The sequence below is a fragment of the Mytilus californianus genome, unplaced genomic scaffold (assembly GCF_021869535.1).
Source record: "Mytilus californianus isolate M0D057914Y unplaced genomic scaffold, xbMytCali1.0.p SCAF_2, whole genome shotgun sequence".
Classification (NCBI taxonomy): Eukaryota; Metazoa; Mollusca; class Bivalvia; order Mytilida; family Mytilidae; genus Mytilus; species Mytilus californianus.
In genome coordinates this window covers 25,602,669-25,615,152 of record NW_026262668.1, presented here as the reverse complement: position 1 = coordinate 25,615,152, position 12,484 = coordinate 25,602,669, and the positions used below count along the sequence as shown (strand labels likewise).

Here is a 12,484-nt window from a genome sequence, read left to right as displayed (position 1 = left end):
ATTTGTACTGTATTCCTGTCACGTTATGTTGTCATTTTAGCGGTATGTTTAACATTGTCATATAAGCGGGAGGATTGGCTAGCCATAAAACCAGGTTCAACCCACCATTTTTTCTTAAAATGTCCTTTACCAAGCCAGGAATATGGCAGTTGTTATCACATAGTCCGTTTCTACGTATGTTTGCGTTTGTTTTTGTAGCAGTTCAGTGTTTCTGTTGTTCCGTTTTGTTTCCCCTTATATCTCTTGATATGTTTCCCTCAGTATTGGTTTGTGACCCGGATTTGTTTCAGTTAAGTCGATTTATGATTATTGAACAGCGGTATACTACTATTGCCTATATTTTCTTGTTATTTGTTCAGACTTTCGATATGGGTTTTATTTGTTGTTGAATACCGTATGGCAACCTGTAGTTATTTACGGCCTTGTCTTTCTTATTGGCAATTCTTATTTAATATAAACAATATTATATTTTTTTCGATTTTGAATTTTTAAGTACATACATTACCTATTACATGTTAAATCTATCTTATGTCTAGACATGTAAGGAAACGGATGATTTAAAAAACCCTTACACAGCGTTTATCAATTCCAGTAAATGCACCGTAAAGACATATGTACAATCGAAAATAATTGCCAGATAAATGTATGTAAATGTCCACGTTATTTTGCTTCATTAATAAACAATCTTTGATTCCAATACAGGATGTTTCGTAACCGAATAATAAAATTCCAAATGAATTCACCGATTTTAACATATCGTTGAAGAAAAACCAATATCGTACAAAATAGTACATGAAGTTATATTTACATCGGTTCAATGTGAGTAAAGAGGGGCTTTCGAAATTGTAAAGTGTTCGATTCCGTATCCAAAAAAAAAAATGCAATCACGGTATTTCGTCTATTTTTATCTTGTCATTTTTCAGGGTGATACTCAAATGTTTTCTTCATAACTATTTACTAGTATGTAAGCGTATACCCTAAACGCTGGATTGCTTTCTTTTTTTTTTTTTTGAAGTTTTACAACAATCAAACATACAACTTCATGTTTGTGGGGTATGTTTGCGAATGATTTCATTAAATATTTTCAGATGACTCAATGAACTACCATGCTGAACATTTGTATGAATGGTAAGATACATAGTTTTCCTATTCAGTTATATGATTTAAAGAATAGTTAGAAAATACATGATGAATCAAGTCCCATCAAATCATTTTGAACGAAGACATGCATCCTAAGTCAGGAGCCTGTTGTTCAGTGGTTGTCGTTTGCTGGTGTGGTTCATAAGTGTTTCTCATTTCTCGTTTTTTATATAGATTAGACAGTTGGTTTTCCTGTTTGAATTGTTTTACACTAGTCTTTTTGGAGCCTTTTATAGCTTGCTTTTCGGTGTGAGCCAAGGCTCCGTGTTGAAGACCGTATTTTGACCTTTAACTGTTTACTTTTTACACATTGTGACTTGGATAAATAGATGTATCATTGGCACTCATACTACATCTTCTTATTTGTATAAGTTATTTAAATAGTGAGCTCTGTACATGATTCATCTACATAGCTTTTACCACAAGTCTATTTTCTATAAATAAACAAACATCGCAATCGTCTTGATTTTTTCGTTGTATATATGTTAAATTAAAAATGATACTGTACAAATGCTTCCAATTGATATCACCTTCATCCAAAACGGCCAGATTCGAACTGACAAAGTCAATTATGTATACATACTTGTTGAGCTATGTTAAACATAGGGACTTAAAACAATAGCCACAGCCAGCGTAGTTTATATATGAGCTATCACTACATGCACTAGTCAGGGTGTAATAGAATCAGACTCAGATCAATGCGATAGTTTTAATCATGCACAGCTTCAAATAAGTGAATACTTAACCTTACAGATGTAAAGTAGGAAATCAATTTCACACGCTTCACGACAGTTTAACAAGAGTACGGTATCCAAAGGAACAATCAAACTCCATAAATCACAGAAAAACTAACAAAAACTTGCGAAAAAAGGAAAAACAAACAATCAACAAACGACAGTCTCCAAAGCACTTCATAAAAAACTAAAGATTGAACAACACGATCTTATGTGCTCCAGAATGGTTAGCAGGATACTGTTCCACATGTGACACCTTATGTCATGATCAAAGAAAAGAGGACGAGATTGTGACACAGATACGTTTTAGTTTTCTGAACTGATTTGATTAGAATTGAGAGACCTTTGCTATATACGGAATTATTTGTGGTAACCTTATAATTAAATCTAACTCATCTGACGCTCAATACACGGTTAAATATTTTGTAATGCGTGGGTCTTTCAACTGTTAACGGAAGTTACAGGTTAACGAAGGAGACGGAATCTCGGCCTGAACGACCACTATCGTACGGTAGTGTAATATGTACTTAACTTTCTAAAAATAAAAAATATAGATTACATTTATTTACCTGTTAATATCAAAATCATACTAAATTGTCAAAACAGCTACTGAACAGTAATGAATTGACTCCTAGGGAATTGTCTGAACAGTACTGAATTGACTGCAATGGAGAAGTCTGTAATTTAACTGAATGATTGAACATGACTGAATAATTTATTGTTATGATGTTTCAGATCACGGTAAGATCAAAATGACCCGTTAAGTTTAAAATTCATTCACTAACGCATGTAATAAAAAATAGAAATTGTGGTATAATTGTCAATCAGACAACTATCCATTAAAAATCAAAGGACATCGATAGCAATAAATAAATTTGATCATTCTTATCATATATAGTTTACTGCGCATTGTTTCAAATAGATCATTATTTTACTTTTTTCATGAAATCATTTGATGTGCAATGGGAAAAATAAAAGGTGCAATGTTTATTAGCGTTTTGCAATGATTTATCCTAATGAATATATGCGAGTCTTTTATTGCAACAGCACTTTAGCCGACACATATTTGGATCAATAATGAATTACTTGGTGATATTCTTGGATTCCATAATGTAAACAACATTGAAAGGCAAATCAAACTTTGCCAATGAATATTAAAAACTGCGGTACTGGAAATGTTTGAAAAGAAAGGGAAGATACTAAGGTGGTTATGATAACACATAAGTTGTGTTGCGCATGCCTAGGAAAAATCCGGTCACAAGTCGGTCATGTAATGAAATGTTGTTGCTCAGTTGACACTTCATTGTTTTGATTTTCGAATTGTATTTTAAAGAATTTTTTTATTTCCACAATTGTATACTATTGTTTTGGTTTTTGTTATTTCTAAACTTTTTTTGTATTTGTTTATTACACATCACGTGAAACCACGTAAAATATTTACTTCCTTGTGCACTCGGTTGGACACCAAACACATTCCATTATTTAGCTTGAATTAAGAAATAATCAATCTTATTAAAACCTGTTGCATTAATATATATGTTGAGTGTTATTTTAGTTAATATGTTCTTTGAAATACGAGCAATTAACTTTGAGAATGTTCATATCAAAATCATATAATCCATATAAGTACTTATTAATTTACATGGGTTAACATTTCTTTATAAGATGCTTAAGATTACATGTGAATGTAATGATTGCAGCAACGTCAAAGCATAAGGTTTTCTATAGACATATCAACGCATCAATGTAGTTTGTTTTAGAGAAAAGTGGAAGCATCTAGCCTACTAGAGCCAGTTTCTTTTTTTCTTCTCTAAAACAACGTCCGTAAATAAAAGCTGACTGTGAGCTGAAATGGAAACTTCATATTCTGGGATTTTATTGCTATTGGCTAGAAAGACTTATAAAATTGGGACCAATTCAGGAAGGGGAGAGTATTTTACAATCGAACGGTCTGAAAGTTCGGGTATTGGAGACACTATCGATAATTTGTTTCTATACAATCACATATTGTTGGATAAGCGCTGATAGATAAAATTGATATATTTACTATCAAGCATTTCCTTTGCTTTAATCCGTATAACACGATTAGATGTATTCACATTCTTTTTTTTATGATGTGTTTATAAATAAGAAGATGCGGTATGAGTGTCAATGAGACCACTCTCCATCCAAGTCACAATGTATAAAAAGTTAACAATTATAGGTCAAAGTACGGCCTTCAACACGGAGCCTTGGCTCACACCGAGCAACAAGCTATAAAAGGCTAAAAAATTACCAGTGTAAAACAATTCAACTAGGAAAACCAACGGTCTAATATATATATATATAAAACGAGAAACGAGAAACACGTATGAACCAAACCATCAAACGACAACCACTTGTTTGTTTGGACATCTGTTGCATCAATAGTATTCAATAAATTACCCTTTATTATGAAATAATTTGTTTTTGTATACGTAGTTTATACATTGAGTAGTGTATACAAAAGTAGCTGTTTCTAATTATAGATGCATGTACCAACGTATTTGGTTTTAACGAACGAAATCTCTGTATAATTGAAAAATTATTACACCAGGGTTTTCACTATCACAAACCTGTTAAAACATTTATAAATGTTATCATCGGTACAAGGACGTGTTTCGTAAATATAAATCAACATGCAGACATCGTATACGTTCAGACATTTCAGATCCAATCTTTTATGGTTATATTCTATACAAAGCATAAAAATGTCGTCATTCACCTCAAAAGCTAATCAAATCTTTAAACAGACTTATTCAGATGGGTTATAGTTACGATACTGTTGTCAGGTCATTGAAGATGGCATTATTTCAAATTAATATTGATTCGCTCATAGGGTCTTTGCATCAGATATAAACACATTTATTTTAAAGCCAGTTGCTGGCATGATACGGGCTATGTTATTCTCGTATATTTTATGACGGTATGATACTAAACCCCTAACGTAAGGGGTTGTGTCAAAGGTTAACAACAGCAAAAAAGTGCAGATCCAATATTTTTTTGAAGTTATACCCCTCTGAAATGTAATTAATATAGTTGAAAATCAACAGCTTAAATGCTGTAACACCTGTTCTGGATTTATGCAATATCTTAGATGAGCTGGAAAGTCAGCATGATTTGAATACTTTTAGCAATTAGTACAATCTAAAATGAAAAACTAACATGTTAGCATATCAGCACATTCAATTCTCATTTGAGTCGAATAAAGTTTATGTCAAAGATTGTTTGAAGTACTAACTGCCTCCGAAGATTTAATATTAAAAGGTTACATCGAAAATAGTAGGAACATACAAAAATATAAAGTACAAAAAGGACAGACAACTGAATAGCTTTAAAACACCTTTAGAAAAGAGACAAAATTAACCATTATCCACAAAACATTATACAAATCTGAGCAAAAATGGAAGAGAACTCATTTGTGCTTAAATATTTAGTATTTTACAATTAAATACATCATCTTTTAAGTATTCAAGTTGAGATCCCAACTGTTTTCAAACGTGGCTACCTTTTTTGTTGAGCAATTAAGGTTTTTTTCCGGGTTTGACGTAGTCCCAAATCGTCTAATAGTATATCAATGTCAAGCGGGTGGGCAGGCGCGGGAAATTGTGTAGTACTTAGTTTGTGTAATCAACTCCACATAGAACTACAGTTTTCAACCCAGATCCCTGAAACTTCACTGGACGATTGAACATATGTTGAAGTTTTGCACCTGTTATTTTTGAATTGTTTGATGAATTATTCTCATTTTTCGTTATTTGGGAACTTAGTCATTTTTCAGCAAAATTTAAGAAAGAGGTGGCCACATGTTGAGTAAAATCTTCTTACCACTCCGAAGCACCTGAGATCGACCCCAGTTTTCTATGTTGTGTTTTGTGTACTATTGTTTGTCTGTTTGTCTTTTTCCTTTTTTTTTAGCTATGGCGTTGTCAGTTTAGTTTCGTCTTATGAGTTTAAATGTTCCTTTGGTATCTTTTGCCACTCTTTTGTGTAATCAACTCCTACAGTTTTCCTCTAGGATCCCTGAAACTTTACAGGAAGATTTCACATATGTTGAAGTTGCGCAGCTTTCTTTATGGAATTGTCTGAGGATTTTTATTTCTCGTTTTTTTCAGTCTTGGGAACTTAGTCATTGTTCAAATATTTGATTGTTTAGTATAGAGCATTCTCCATTGATTAAGACACAATCTGCGTAACCCGGCTAATCTAGTCTATGAACTATTTCCTATATTTTACTGATAGATGCTTTAAGTATTTTTAGAGTTAACATTTACGTAAACTAGGATTATTTTTCTAAAGATATAAATAACTTTGTTTATCCTTTATGGAACTTTATAAAATTTAGATAGAAACTTCTAACAGGCCCTGAAATAACATATGAAGAAAGCAGTTTATTCTTATTTTTTTTTTTATTTTACCGATAAATGGTCCTAGTATTTTGGTAGTCAACATTACACTTTTACACTGACAGCAGCAATCGCAGGCAAGACAAACATAGTTTGCTAGTATTCCGTAACGATTTAATATTTTGTTCAGAACAGTCCAGTGGCAGAACATCCACGTTTAGCACTGAAATAAACTGAAAAATTAAATTGATAAAATTAATGAAATATACCTCTTTCTATAAATCCAGATCATTAACTGAATTTGTATCTTTTCAAACTTTTTTCAAATGATCGTCTTTCAAGGAATTTGTGATATTATTTTGTTTTCGTTAGACAATTTAAGTTAAACATTTGGGAACATAGTTTTTATTTTTCCCTTTTTACACTGTGTCTGTTAGAAACTTATTCATTCCTATTATTCTTTCTTGAAGATAGTGACTCATCTTGTACCGCAGTATGTTGATGCAAATCAGAAATATAACGTGACTTCGACAATGGACGACAGTTTCGTAGTTGTCGATAGTTGTTGTAACGCTGGGGGAAATTCATGTCATTGCATTGAAAACCACCGCATGTTTTGGATTTTCAATACAGTTTTTATACAACCATCCTAAGACGGAACGTTATGTGGTAAACCGTTGTCGGTCCGTCCTTCCGTCCGTCGTCAACACGTCGGACAATAACTTAAAACCGCTTTCATCATTTTTTCTGAAACTTTGGTAAGTTGTTTATATATATAAACGTAAGCTCCCTTTCGAATTTCTAAAATATTTTGATTTTATGTCTGGTAGTATTCGGACTTTATTAATTAAAAAGGGGGGCTTTTCAAATTTTCGGACAATAACTCAAAATTGCTTTGAGCAGTGTTCATAAAACTTTGGTGACTTGTTTATATCTATTGAAATGAGCTCCCATATTTTTTTTTTTTTAATTTCTGTTATGACATTGCGGAGTAATGAAACTTTATTCGATGAAAAATCGTTGACAACTCTTCATTTTTCACCATTTGGATAGTTATAGAATTTTATTCGTTCAAAAATAGTGCCAAAATCTTTCATGTTTTGTGTCAATGGGTACCACTGCGTGTGCATGTGCTTTTGTTTTGTTTTGTTTTGTTTAGTTTTTTTTTTTCTTTTTTTTTTGGAGTGGGGAGTCTATTTGAGCAGTGATCACAGTATTTCTAGTTGATCATATGAATTCATTTAAAGCACAAGACGAGTTTAAAGGTCAACGGACGTATTATGCGCTCATGGCGCAGTTCTTTATTAATTTGGTAAAATAGTATGTTTCAGAGTTAAGTGTGGAGTTCATTTCGCTGAACTAGTATACATTATTATTTAGGGGCCAGCTGAAGCCGGTCTCCGGGTACGTGATGTTCTCAATGCGTTAAATACCCATTATATGCCTTGTGCTGTTTTCTACTCCTTGGTCGGGTTGTTGTCTCTTTGACACATTCCCCGTTTCTATTCTCTATTTCAATTTGCTCTATATTATTAAAATATATATGGTGCATGTAAAAAAAAATTCTGGCTGAATTCGTTAAACAAACCTAAAATAAAAGCCAAGGATGTCTTATTATTTGTACTTCCGAAGCTAAATGATTAAATTGTACCTTTAAAGAATAATTTACCATCTCGGGTCAATTTACAAAATGCCATTATGTTAATTGCCCCTGATCTTCTGTAATCAAAATCTTTCATTCAGGCATTGAAGCAATTGCCCCACAAAATTTTAACGATGAAAAAATCCCACTAAGAAGCCAGATAAAATGCTTTCCTAAGCATAGAATAACGATTGCTCAAACATTTGGCTTCCACGCGCATTCCTCATTATTGACTTTAAACATTTAGTCCAGTCTAAAATTGAGAAGATTTGGTAGGATTGCCAATGCGACAACTATCCACCAGAGAGTAATTGATGTTGATGTTAGAAACTGTCGGTCACCGTACGACCTTCAACAATGAGCAAAACCCATACCGCATAGTAAGCTATAAAAGGACACAACTTGACAAAATGTAAAACAAATTAAAACAAGAAAAACTAACTGGGCATGCAAGACCACAGCAGCTGATTTACAGGCTCTCGGCTTGTGATAGACACATACATAATGTGGCTGGGTTAAACTTGTTTGCGAGCTGATCTACTTTATTTCATAAAAATGACCAATGTTTATACAAATGCCTTGTTGTAGGAACGGAAAAAATATACTTTGAAAAAAAGAAAACGGATTCAAACATGAGGAGAGAACTTTGAAACTGACATGAAATTTTTATTTCTAACATTTTTATACGTTAAGTTCGTGTTTTTAAACAGAGATTCCGATTAACTATAGAAACCAACTGTGCTCCTCTTCCCATCGCCATTTTCCTTCAATAATACGAGACAGACTTCATAATTCATTCAGTTATAATACATCCATGCACCTTGACAAAATCCCTAAACGTCTAAAGTTATAAAACATAGTTAATATTTTTAGTGATGACGATGACAGCTATTTTTGATAAGGTTAGACCCTATCTAAATTTGAATATCGCTTATCAAAATTTTAACCAGCATAGTAACATTACAAGTTTGTTTGGCTGTGCGGGATGTACGTATTCTATACCCATACCCTATCCTAATATTCCCTCTTTTCAAAATGGTAGTCCAAATATTCCGATCGACCTCTTTTGCAAAACTTAGTGGATTTCTTGATTAGTTATCGTTCTGAATAAACCACAAAGGTTTACTGGGGTATAGAAATATGGTCATGTTTGGATTTCTCACATTCAGCAGTGAATTCAATGCTTAAGATTGCTATCTATTTGGCAGTGTGGAATGTAAAACTTCACAGCCACATCAGGTCTGAATCGGCTCGTTAAATCCGATGCCTAGTCCGTAAGGGACCTGTTGCAGGGTAAATTTTCTGTTCATGTCTTGCATGCATTTAGTCGAGTTTTGTGCTCTCATCTTAATCGACTCATCCAATTGAATTGATATAAACGTTGTCTAGTCTAAAAGAACGCATAAAATATTTGTCAATAGGGGTTGAGCAAAACTGCTGAAAACTCTTTTGCGACGTCGGTTTCGCCATTGAACCACCCAATCCCTCGAAATCTGCATCACGGCCTCGGTGAAGTCTTAACTAAAACCTCAAATGCCTAATTAGAAATAAGGGTCAAGATACGCCACTTTAGATTATTCGTGACACATTAGTAACAGTTGTATAAACAAAGCAATCTACTCCAACTCATGGAAGCTACATACAATGTGGCAAAAGGAATTGTTTTTGTTGGAAAGCTGCCAATACTTGCAGTTCTTTTATCAGATCCTTTATAAAACAAAGTCATACCATCTACGTAAATATAAACTGTAAAACAAAGAACTCAATTGATGTACTAACTTGTGGATTCAATACGTGGAAGAAACAATGGACAACTTTAACATTCGGCTAAAAATCTATCGATCATGATGCAATATCAACAAAAACTGGCACTTCACAATATATCTTCGCTGAAAGAAACTTCCTTTTTGCTAATGTTACTTTTCAAATTATAAATGTAAAAATTGGCACTCATACCACATCTTCTTATTTATATTGAATGGGACACAACGGCTAAAAGGAGAGGAAAAAAAACTTTTGAATCCACCAGCTTCATACTTTAGAGCCTGATGGTCTAAATTAAAAAGACGAAACAATGTACAGAAAATAAAAAGTTTATTATGTGGCATTATCCTTAATATATCTCTGTAATATTGACCAATGGACGTTGCAAACGTAGCTTACTTCAACCTGGGATATAGTATAATCAGAATCAGCATCAGTTCTAACCAATTATAATAATTGAACAAATGACCATACAGATTTGGAGTAAGGTACACATATTTCGTGCGCTTCTCACATTATCTTTACAAGTCCCCCTTTTGCTGTCATGCTGGAATCCTTCATACAATAAAAATGAATATTTGTTTTTAACAACATTATATATTATGACTTGTTTGTTTGTTTGATGTACTCGTTATAACTTGTCGAAAACGTTACTGCCATTTTTTAAAATGACACAAACGATGCTCAATCTCTAGAACAAAACGCAATTTAACAATAACTGTGAAAAAGATATTGATTGAAATATGAGTTATATTATTACTATAATTGTGTTAAAGATGGACGTATGTTTTCGTTTGGGGAAAATAGCAAGCCTGTTAGTTAGGTTATGGTTAGGGTCTGGGTTAGTAAAAATACAGATTTCGAAATAAACAAAAAAAGCTGTCTTTGTTGCTTCGACTTTTGAAACAACCACACACCTTTGTTACCTTAACAGCATATGACGCAGGATTAATCGATTATTATTCAGTAACCATTTTAATAAATAAATCATGGTAAAATGTTATATTATTACAAATCAGACCTAACCTCAAAGTTTTAAAGGATTTGTGTTGCCCATTTATTGCTCCTCAAGTAATTTGCGTTCTTTGTATATATATAGTACTTCCTTGATTTGATTTCTTTAAAAAAAAATCTTGTTCAACTGGTTGAATTTTTGTAATGTCTTATCCTGTCTAATTGCTAAAATTTTAACTATTTTAATATTAGTCTTGCATTGTAGCTGATGGTTCCCTGGTGACGAATCTTAATTGGATCTGTTGGAAATTAATTCGAATCCCATCTCTCATTACCGTAAAAACTAGGATGTTATATCAGGTTTTTCTATAAGATAAGGAATAAAGTACAGCATGCTTGATTAAACATACCTGAACTATGTCGAAAGTTTTAGAGAACAAGTATTACATAAAATAAACATTATCAATGATCTATGCGTAAATGAGGTAATGTCAGTTGAACTCTTCCACAAAGACATGTATACATTGCTATCATTCCATACAAGTATATTTGACCCACAACTTATAGTATCTGAGATATGGACTATACCATGGAAACATAACCTTGTTCACTTATCAATGAACTGAGATCCAGGTCAGGTGAACCATGTCTGATAGACATGTAGATTTTGCATGGATACAATATACTGGTAACCAGATATAGTTATCCCAAAACTCATGATAAGTGAGACATTCTGAAACATAAAACTATACAAATAGTTTACGCAGTTGCCGCCGCCTCCACCATCAGATTGTATTATATATGCCTCGCATTCTTGCGTCGAATACGAGTTAAAAATAAGAACAACGGAAATAAGCTCTCTGACTTAGACCTAGACTTTCAAACTAACAGTAGACAATGAAACGTAAAAGCTACTACTTGCTTTGACAATATTTCTATTTTGTTTATATGTGTTACAAAATGGTGTTAGTAGAATACATCGATGCTATATCAACATAACTATCAAATCAATCATAAATATAGAAACTAAAGTAATAATCGTTTTAAATTATTCAAATTTATTTCGCTCTAAACGGATATATGTAGGGTCGGCACGCTGTTTAAAGGTGGCTCTGCGTTTTCTCTGAAATTTTAGCTTTGACCATTGACACACAGTTAAGACAATCGTGACCACTGTAGACAACGACGACATCAATAGTTCGATGAGGCTTGTTATCCTCTTTCTAATGATATAACGTACAGCCGTGTGTTACTCCAATAACCCAAATCATTCAAATCCATTGACTGGGCACCCTAATAGGCTACTTAGTATATATGCGTGCATTGGTTCAATAATTTCGATAACATTATAATTACAAGAAACTCGTTTCATGTGATTTTAATTATTTTCATAATTAATTATTTATTTGGTGGCTTCGGAGTTGTTTTTTTTTTAAATTCAAGTGCAAATACAACAAGGCAGGGAAATATCTTTTTGAATCGTTTCGTCCAATGATGTTAATTATATTGAATGTCAGATCAAGCAGAGTGTTATATCATATATATTTTTATTCAATTATTAATACCGCAGTTTTGACGTTGTCATTTCACGCTGAGCGAGTCCTAGTAACCTGAAAAAAATGTTACCCAACGTTACAATAGAGATTTCCAATAAAATGACTTTACTCGACATAACCGACCTAACTCAACGTATTTCGTCCTATTGCATTGAAGCATGACGGAGGGGAGTATACACTGCATGCATTTTTTGCTCTTTGAACACGTATTTTTTGCTGGAATAGACTTAAAGTAAAAATCAATCCAACTGCTTTTTTTAATCTTTAAATATTTTGTTATTAAATTTTGAATAATTCATTGACAAAAATATTTTAACGGAATAAGTAAAC

At 32.8% G+C, this 12,484-nt stretch overlaps 1 long non-coding RNA gene across 1 annotated transcript in view; it reads left to right on the top strand.

Moving 5' to 3' along the window:
* Positions 1-802: 802 nt before the first annotated feature.
* The window catches only part of LOC127729567 (uncharacterized), a 65,230-nt gene continuing 53,548 nt past the window's right edge, over positions 803-12,484 (top strand). The window contains exon 1 of the long non-coding RNA XR_007994711.1: positions 803-819. This is a non-coding gene — a long non-coding RNA (uncharacterized LOC127729567). The remainder of the gene's footprint in view (positions 820-12,484) is intronic.